Source organism: Caretta caretta, chromosome 19, assembly GCF_965140235.1.
Source record: "Caretta caretta isolate rCarCar2 chromosome 19, rCarCar1.hap1, whole genome shotgun sequence".
Taxonomy (NCBI): Eukaryota; Metazoa; Chordata; order Testudines; family Cheloniidae; genus Caretta; species Caretta caretta.
The window spans coordinates 14,453,251-14,463,355 of record NC_134224.1 but is presented as its reverse complement, the minus strand read 5'-3'; positions in this window follow the sequence as shown (position 1 = coordinate 14,463,355).

Below are 10,105 nucleotides of genomic sequence, written 5' to 3'. Positions count from 1 at the left end.
GTGCTGTTTTATTAAGAGGCATCAATTATGCTCTGTGTTAGTAGACAAAATAGAGTCAAGTACAATAAGAATCATGTGGCTGGTGTCATGGCTAGAACTGTGACTGGGAGTTATGACATTTATACCCTGCTAAGGCCTGTTTACACTGCCGGAGCAGTGTAAATGGTCCTTAGGGTAAATGAGAATCAGATTTATGGTGTGAAGCTGTAGGAAGATGACCATGTTTACACTAACGTATCACCACTGATGTTTCACCACTGTTGAACAACTGAGCTAGATCTTATACAAACTGTGCCTTGTAAGGTATCATGGAAAAAGTTATAATCTGCCAAGTATCAGTATCCTGTTTATATGCGTGTATTATCACTGTCTATGCAGTTACGAATTTTTGCTCTGTGTTTGTATCTCAAACACATTGTGTTCCTGGGCAACACCCACAAGACATGTTTACAGCCACAGTTGATGGACCATTAAGGAGAATCAACTCTCCCAGTAGGACCGTCCTGAAAACACCTCAGAGAGCATATAGACCATGGATACTCCATGACTCAGCAAGGGCATAAAGAACATGTGATCCCTCACTCCGTGTTTGAGGCACTAGCTCCCCATGCACATGGACTGGGGTGGGGGGTATAAATTGGAGACTGTGACATCATCCTCTTGCCTCTTTCCGGCTCCACATCTCATGATTTCTAACAAAGGGACTCTTTGAACAATGGACAGAGGATCCCCCCTGTGACTTCTGATTTTAATAACCATTTATCACAGAAGTATGCATGAAGGGCTAGTGGGCCTGAAAAGGACTGTCTATGGCTCCATAATAACTAGCATAGTAGTTTGAAAACACACGTTTGTTGCTGGCTTACGATAGAATACACCACCAGCCTGGGGTGCATGCCCTGGATTCTGGCAGCCTGGCCTGAGACTGGTGCTCTTAGCCATGTCCCACACCAGGTGGCATGACACAGGGATTCTGGTCTGAAGCTCTGCAACTAGCTCATTGTGGGACCCTGGGCGAGTTCCTTAACCTCTCTGTGCAAATGGGGCTAACGGCGCTTCCACACCTCCTACACCATGAGCTCCTCCCAGGACAGATGCTCTGTAAGTCCCAAATGCTGACGAAGGAAACGTGGCTGAAAAAAGTCTTTATATCACTTTTGTCTCTAATGGCTGGTTGATGTAGGAGGTTAAGGAGGCTGCTACAAGTGCCAGATAGGGGATTTTTTCCTTTCGCTTTTGTAGTAGAGGTTCATGCTTTTAGTGACAGAGACTGTGGATTTAAACCCCACTGTTGGCCCCAGGGAGGTCAGTTACACTGGCTCGTATGAGATCTGAGAAATCAGGACACTGTCCATAGGTTAGGGCTGCAGCTCTAAATAGAATCTCTGTTTATATGGCATGTTACAAACATTGGCCAGAGCCCCCAGCAGGTGGAAGTCATTGTCACTCCAATTAAGTCAATGGAGCTCACCCACTTACATCAGCTAAGGAGCTCACCCCCTTTCTAGTTAAGATCTCAAGTCGGTCAGGCAGGGAAATGTTATTACTCCTTTACCTGGGTTAGGAAAACTAGTTCTCCACAGTACTTACCTGGTCCCATCCCCGTATTATCCGAGAACATCATCTTTTAATGGATTTGTCCTCACAGTGCCTTCTAGTGCTGTAATCTCCATTTCATAGATGGGGAACTGAAAGGAAGATTTTCAAAATCACCTAAGTGGGCATGGGGAAATCGCACCGGGGCCAATCATCTTTCAGCCTCTCCATAAGGGGTATCATTGCATTAAGCAATGCCTTTGAAAATCTGGCCCTGAGATGCTAAATTATGTAACCTGGGTTGCACACAGGAAGCTTGTGACTAAGTCAGGACTGAAACCCATGGCTCTCAAGTGCTAGGCACATGCCCTAGCCCATCCCTCCTCTCTCAAAACAAGAGAGACAGCTAGCCATGCAGGAATTCTGTGACCAAACCAGCTCCCAGCATTCAAATTTCTCTCTTCTGGTAACAAGCTCAAATTATTAGGCTCTGAGTTATCCCCTGCTGCTTTGGGAGAAAATATACCATTTCCTTTTTTCTCTTGCAGATGTACAGGGACTGTGTCCTTACCCAAAGGCAACAAATCACTCGTAGGGGATGAGATGGAATACGGAAGATCAGAATCCCAATGATCATTCTGGGAACCCTCTGACATTTAATTGTACAGTGTGCACAAGAATGCTCTACAGGTATGTACTCCCTCAATGAAAGCGCCAAGGCGAAGCAATGAAACACGGTGTAGCTGCACCAGAAGCAAAATAAAAATCACATGCTAACTGGAGCTAATGCAGGCTGAATTGTAGGGGAATGTGTAACTCTGCCGTCTTCTGTCGTTTCAAGTGCTTATTTACCCCGGTGGAATAGAAGAACTACATCCCTTTCTTTACAAGAGCTACAGGTAATTTTAGATCTGTTTAAACAAGTCTTAGGGAGGTATTGAGATGGTGACCATCTAATCTCCCTGCTGTCAAGCACGACAAGGAAAGCAGAGGCCCACGTGTATTCTTCAGATTGACACTAGAGCATTCTTCAGAGTGCTCAGCAATAATATATTTTGGAACGGTACTTTTCTCTTTATTGAACTGGATGCTTGTGGAAAGGGCCAGATTGACAGTCCTGGAGAATTAATAATACACTTTAATTCATAGACAGTGAAACTCACTGCTGTGCAGAGGGACAGTGAAAGGCCTGTGCAGTATTTTAGACCAGTTCGGAAGGTTTAGGTGGAGCATAGTCTAGTTTTGTGCTGGACCTCTGCACAGAGGTGAATTTCATCAGTAGATTTCAATGTACGCTGCAAAGAGAGGCAATAAGCATTTTCCACATTGGAAATGGAAGCAGAGAGAGGAGAAGGCCCAGACCCACAAAGGGACTTAGGCATTGCAGCGGGCCCAGCTGGAAAGAAAGATGGGGGAATCATTAGGAAAGGGATAGATAATAAGGCAGAAAATATATTGCCTCTCTATAAATCTATGGTACGCCCACATCTTGAAAACTGCATGCAGATCTGGTTGCCCCATCTCAAAAAAGATATATTGGAATTGGAAAAGGTACAGAAACAGGCAACAAAAATGATGAGGGGTATAGAACAGCTGCCATATGGAGGAGAAATTAATAAGACTGGGAGGTCTTAAGGTCTGTGAGGGGAGGGCTCCTACCTCATACTGAGAATGAGGGGCAATCAGCAGGTTCTCTCAAGTGCCTATATACAAATGCACAAAGCCTTGGAAACAAGCAGGGAGAACTTGAGGTCCTGGTGATGTCAAGGAATTATGACGTGATTGGAATAACAGAGACTTGGTGGGATAACTCACATGACTGGAGTACTGTCATGGATGGTTATAAACTATTCAGGAAGGACAGGCAGGGCAGAAAAGGTGGGGGAGTAGCACTGTATGTAAGGGAGCAGTATGACTGCTCAGAGCTCCGGTATGAAACTGCAGAAAAACCTGAGTGTCTCTGGATTAAGTTTAGAAGTGTGAGCAACAAGAGTGATGTAGTGGTGGGAGTCTGCTATAGACCACCGGACCAGGGGGATGAGGTGGATGAGACTTTCTTCCGGCAACTCGCAGAAGCTACTAGATCGCATGCCCTGGTTCTCATGGGTGACTTTAATCATCCTGATATCTGCTGGGAGAGCACTACAGCGGTGCATAGACAATCCAGGAAGTTTTTGGAAAATGTAGGGGACAATTTCCTGGTGCAAGTGCTGGAGGAGCCAACTAGGGGGGTAGCTTTTCTTGACCTGCTGCTCACAAACCGGGAAGAATTAGTGGGGGAAGCAAAAGTGGATGGGAATCTGGGAGGCAGTGACCATGAGTTGGTCAAGTTCAGGATCCTGACATAGGGAAGAAAGGTAAGCAGCAGAATATGGACCCTGGACTTCAGGAAAGCAGACTTCGACTCCCTCAGGGAACTGATGGGTAGGATCCCCTGGGGGACTAACATGAAGGGGAAAGGAGTCCAGGAGAGCTGGCTGTATTTCAAGGAATCCCTGTTGAGGTTACAGGGACAAACCATCCCGATGTGTCGAAAGAATAGTAAATATGGCAGGCGACCAGCTTGGCTTAACGGTGAAATCCTTGAGGATCTTAAACATAAAAAAGAAGCTTACAAGAAGTGGAAGATTGGACAAATGACCAGGGAAGAGTATAAAAATATTGCTCGGGCATGTAGGAATGAAATCAGGAGGGCCAAATCACACCTAGAGCTGCAGCTAGCAAGAGATGTTAAGAGTAACAAGAAGGGTTTCTTCAGGTATGTTGGCAACAAGAAGAAAGCCAAGGAAAGTGTGGGCCCCTTACTGAATGAGGGAGGCAACCTAGTGACAGAGGATGTGGAAAAAGCTAATGTACTCAATGCTTTCTTTGCCTCTGTCTTCACGAACAAGGTCAGCTCCCAGACTGCTGCGCTGGGCAACACAGCATGGGGAGTAGGTGGCCAGCCCTCTGTGGAGAAAGAGGTGGTTAGGGACTATTTAGAAAAGCTGGACGTGCACAAGTCCATGGGGCCGGATGCGTTGCATCCAAGAGTGCTAAAGGAATTGGCGGCTGTGATTGCAGAGCCATTGGCCATTATCTTCGAAAACTCGTGGCGAACGGGGGAAGTCCCGGATGACTGGAAAAAGGCTAATGTAGTGCCAATCTTTAAAAAAGGGAAGGAGGAGGATCCTGGGAACTACAGGCCAGTCAGCCTCACCTCAGTCCCCAGAAAAATCATGGAGCAGGTCCTCAAGGAATCTATCCTGAAGCACTTACACGAGAGGAAAGTGATCAGGAACAGTCAGCATGGATTCACCAAAGGAAGGTCATGCCTGACTAATCTAATCGCCTTCTATAATGAGATTACTGGTTCTGTGGATAAAGGGAAAGCAGTGGATGTATTGTTTCTTGACTTTAGCAAAGCTTTTGACATGGTCTCCCACGTATTCTTGTCAGCAAGTTAAAGAAGTATGGGCTGGATGAAAGGACTATAAGGTGGGTAGAAAGTTGGCTAGATTGTCGGGCTCAACGGGTAGTGATCAATGGCTCCATGTCTAGTTGGCAGCCGGTATCAAGTGGAGTGCCCCAAGGGTCGGTCCTGGGGCCGGTTTTGTTCAGTATCTTCATAAATGATCTGGAGGATGGTGTGGATTGCACTCTCAGCAAATTTGCGGATGATACTAAACTAGGAGGAGTGGTAGATATGGTGGCAGGTAGGGATAGGATACAGAGGGACCTAGACAAATTGGAGGATTGGGCCAAAAGAAATCTGATGAGGTTCAACAAGGATAAGTGCAGGGTCCTGCACTTCGGTCGGAAGAATCCAATGCACCGCTACAGACTAGGGACTGAATGGCTAGGCAGCAGTTCTGTGGAAAAGGACCTAGGGGTGATGGTGGACGAGAAGCTGGATATGAGTCAACAGTGTTCCCTTGTTGCCAAGAAGGCCAATGGCATTTTGGGATGTAGGGGCATAGCCAGCAGATCGAGGGACGTGATCGTTCCCCTCTATTCGACATTGGTGAGGCCTCATCTGAAGTACTGTGTCCAGTTTTGGGCCCCACACTACAAGAAGGATGTGGATAAATTGGAGAGAGTCCAGCGAAGGGCAACAAAAATTATTAGGGGTCTGGAACACATGACTTATGAGGAGAGGCTGAGGGAACTGGGATTGTTTAGTCTGCAGAAGAGAAGAATGAGGGGGGATTTGATAGCTGCTTTCAACTACCTGAGAGGTGGTTCCAAAGAGGATGGTTCTAGACTATTCTCAGTGCTAGAAGAGGACAGAACAAGGAGTAATGGTCTCAAGTTGCAGTGGGGGAAGTTTAGGTTGGATATTAGGAAAATTTTTTTCACTAGGAGGGTGGTGAAACACTGGAATGTGTTACCTAGGGAGGTGGTAGAATCTCCTTCCTTAGAAGTCTTTAAGGTGAGGCTTGACAAAGCCTTGGCTGGGATGATTTAATTGGGGATTGGTCCTGCTTTGAGCAGGGGGTTGGACTAGATGACCTCCTGAGGTCCCTTCCAACCCTGATATTCTATGATTCTATGATTTTCAGCTTGGAAAAGAGACAACTAAGGGGGGATGTGATAGAGGTCTATAAAATCATGACCTGTGTGGTGAAAGTAAATCAGGAAGTGTTATTTACTCCTTCCCATAACACAAGATCTAGGGGTCACCAATTGAAATTAATAGGCAGCAGGTTTAAAACATACAAAAGGAAGTATTTCTTCACACAACGCACAGTCAACCTGTGGAACTCCTTACCAGAGGATGTTGTGAAGGCCACGACTATAACAGGGCTATTAGTCAGGATGGGCAGGAATAGTGTCTCTAGCCTCTGTTTGCCAGAAGCTGGGAATGGATGACAGGGGAATGGATCACTTGATGATTACCTGTTCTGTTCATTCCCTCAGGGGCACCTGGTATTGGCCACTGTTGGAAGACAGGATACAGGACTAGATGGACCTTTGGTCCGACCCAGTATCGTTGTTCTTATGGAGTGCTTATCTTCATCTGGTCTGAGGATTGCACTAGGCTTTGGTGTGTGACACAGACATCCATGTGTCTGCCGCGATGGCTGGGTGCATGCCCGGAGGCAGAAACTGAGACACCTAAGGGACATTCACAGCAAAAATGTTGGTGCCTAGGCAGTTTAGGAAGCCAGTGAGTGGGCATTTTGTGGATTGCAGTGGCACCTACATCTGGGATTTAAGTGCCTAAATCCCTTTGTGGATCTGGACTGAAGTGACTTGCCTAAGGGAAATAGCAAAGCAACAAGTAGCACCCAGGTCTCCTGATTCCCAGGCCAGTTCCCTATCCACTAGACCCCCACTCCCAGAGAACAAACACCATCAGTAAGGGACATGTCAGATTCCCCTCCACCCCCTGGGCCTCACTTCTCCTCTGGAGGGGCTCTCTCTTTGTGAAGTGATGACACAGTAAATTAATTCCTAGTTCTTTCTGGTGCTTGGCCTCTCGCTTAAGACTGCCGCTAAAGGAGTCTGGGTGAAATCCACCCTGTGCCAAGCACCAGCAAGAGGACCATGTCCCACTTCAGCTCTCAACAGCAAGGTGAATTCTACATGGGGTGAGCTTGTCCAATGCCACGTACTACTTCTTATTTTCTGCTGTCACAATGGTGACCTCACTGGGTCTTTTTTTTTTTTTTTAGCCTTCTGTGAGTTTCCATTTAACATCTCACAAAGCCCGTCACCATCCATGCCATTTCCAATCACATGGTTGAGTTTAAGGTGAAATTCTGGCCCAGAAGGGTTATTTTGTTCTTCAGAAGATTCTGTTTCCCCCGCAACATCACTCTGGCTGATTCATTTGTACAACCTGACAAAAATCCCCCAATCATTCACAAGTGATTCTGCTGTGGCTGTCATTCTGAATTTGCTCAGTCCAAAAGTATCTACCAATGAACTGGACAGTAAAGTGCTAGAGTAGGGCAGGGTTGGGGAGAAGCATTTGAAATTGATATTTCCTCTTTTGCCCTCTGTAAGAGGGGTGCGTGTGTGTCCTGTTTTGCTTAGTTTTCTTTCTTTGACTAATACACGGACGCCCTCCAAAACCATACCATAAAAGACACTGTGGCCATCAGCTGTCTAAAACTTGTAAGATTCTAGTCTTACTTGCCTGGAATGAATAAATCATTTTGCTAGGGATGTAAGCCAAGTACTTTTACATGCAGATGCCTCCCTTTGATAGGGATGGACAAATTCTGAAAGTGTGATGGTATCAGAGGCACATAAAATCAATCGTGAATTGAGATTTGGGTTGGCGTAGAATCCAGAAGTTCTGATGAGTCCCTGAACTCTCAGAGTCTGAGAGATTGGGCGAGTGATCTTATCAGAACATGCTTTCCAGTAAGGTTACTTGAATGCATTCATGTAATACTAGGAGTGGCAGCGGAGTGGGTAAAGCACTGGGATGGGAGTCAGAAAACTTGGGTCTAATTCCTGGCTTTGCCACTGATGCACTTTGACTTTGGGTGGGTCACTTCACCTCCATATGCATTCCTTTCATCCTCTTCAAAATAGGGATGATGCTATTGATGTCAGTGGAGCTACTCATGTCCTTAAAGTGATGCAGGATCAAGGTCATAGGCTTAAGTGATGGGCTTAAGTAATGGCACTCTGCAGCATGGTGAATATCACCTGTTGTGGACTCAATCAGCACTAGAGCTCTAGCCCTTCTGTGGAAGCAAAATGCCTCACCACTTCGTAGCCCATCAAAAAAAACAGGGAAAAAAGAATCAGTTTGGATCAATAGAAATATTTCATTTTGATTTTGACATAAATCCCATTAAAAATCTGGCTCTAAGTGACCAGCCAAATGTCACATGGATTTTGTGGCAGGAATAAAACCCAGATCTACTGAATCTCCCATCTAATGCCTTAATCATAAGACCATCCCTCCTCAATTAGTAAATAATTATTATATAAACTACCTCCTAGATCAAAGTTTGGGCATGAGATAACAACACACACAGACCCCCCACACAAAACTAAGCTTTGAGAAACAGATTTTTCAATACAACCTGTAAATGTGTTTCACTGGGGTATCTTTCTACACTGTCAGTGCTGTGCTGATCATCTAAAGCAAACAAGGGGGAAAAATTGTCAGCAAAATTCACTAGATGCAGTCATTGACTAGATTCATGGGCAGCCTACTGAATAGGGAAGTCTGCAGTGGCTATCACGACTCTTTATACATCAAGGAAAAAAAACGACAAAGAAGCCACAAAGAATTATTTGTGCTGTGAGCGACAGGACTCTTGAGACCGTTTCACTGAAAGATGGATGTAATCTTGTAAAAATATGTAGTTAACCCCACAGTCTTTGTCAGGCAGATAAATCTATAAAGGGACAACAAATCACAATGGAGAGAGATTGATTGATCTCTGTGACTTCTATAATGTAAATCTCTCTCATTTAATCTACATTCTAAGCCATTGGATTTGGGTATGTTTAGGAGAGAAACAAACTAGCAAGAAGACATTAAAGAAACCAAAATTGCTCTACTTAATTTTGAATTGTCAGCCAGAGACAGCTCCATCCAAATGTGTTCTGATTCCCTGCCATGTCTTTGCTGTGAACTCAGCCTGTGTCATGGAGCTGTGTACAAAATAATGGATATGTGGTCTGTACAGGAGAGCTGAAGACTGGGAGTCTGGTCTCCTGGGGTAATGAATCTATGTGCTGCAGACAATAGAGAACAATTACTATATAAATCACAGGCAGACCTGTAAGGAGCTGGGACTGGAATGCTTGTCCTTCAGCTGCAAAAATGGCACCCTCCCTGGTAGGTCACTTACCTAGCTGCAGGTTTGCAACTAAAGGGGAGCTTCCCTCATTCATCCATGCTCACAGAATTGGGTTCTGGTCCCAGTTGTGCATCATCTCACCTTGTAGCCATAGGCAAGTCATGTAGGGGACGGGCTTAAAGACATCTTCTAGCTACCTAGCTAGCCATTGGTGAGGCCTCATCTGGAGTACTGTGTCCAGTTTTGGGCCCCACACTACAAGAAGGATGTGGATAAATTGGAAAGAGTCCAGCGAAGGGCAACAAAAATTATTAGGGGTCTGGAACACATGACTTATGAGGAGAGGCTGAGGGAACGGGGATTGTTTAGTCTGCAAAAGAGAAGAATGAGGGGGGATTTGATTGCTGCTTTCAACTACCTGAGAGGTGGTTCCAGAGAGGATGGTTCTAGACTATTCTCAGTGGTAGAAGAGGACAGGACAAGAAGTAATGGTCTCAAGTTGCAGTGGGGGAGGTTTAGGTTGGATATTAGGAAAAACTTTTTCTCTACGAGGGTGGTGAAACACTGGAATGCGTTACCTAGGGAGGTGGTAGAATCTCCTTCCTTAGAAGTTTTTAAGGTCAGGCTTGACAAAGCCCTGGCTGGGATGATTTAATTGGGGATTGGTCCTGCTTTGAGCAGGGGGTTGGACTAGATGACCTCCTGAGGTCCCTTCCAACCCTGATATTCTATGATACCTAGCTGTGCCTGTAACATTAGATGAATAAATCCCATCATTTCTTTTCACACTAAGCTGCAGCAGAAAAATGGACATA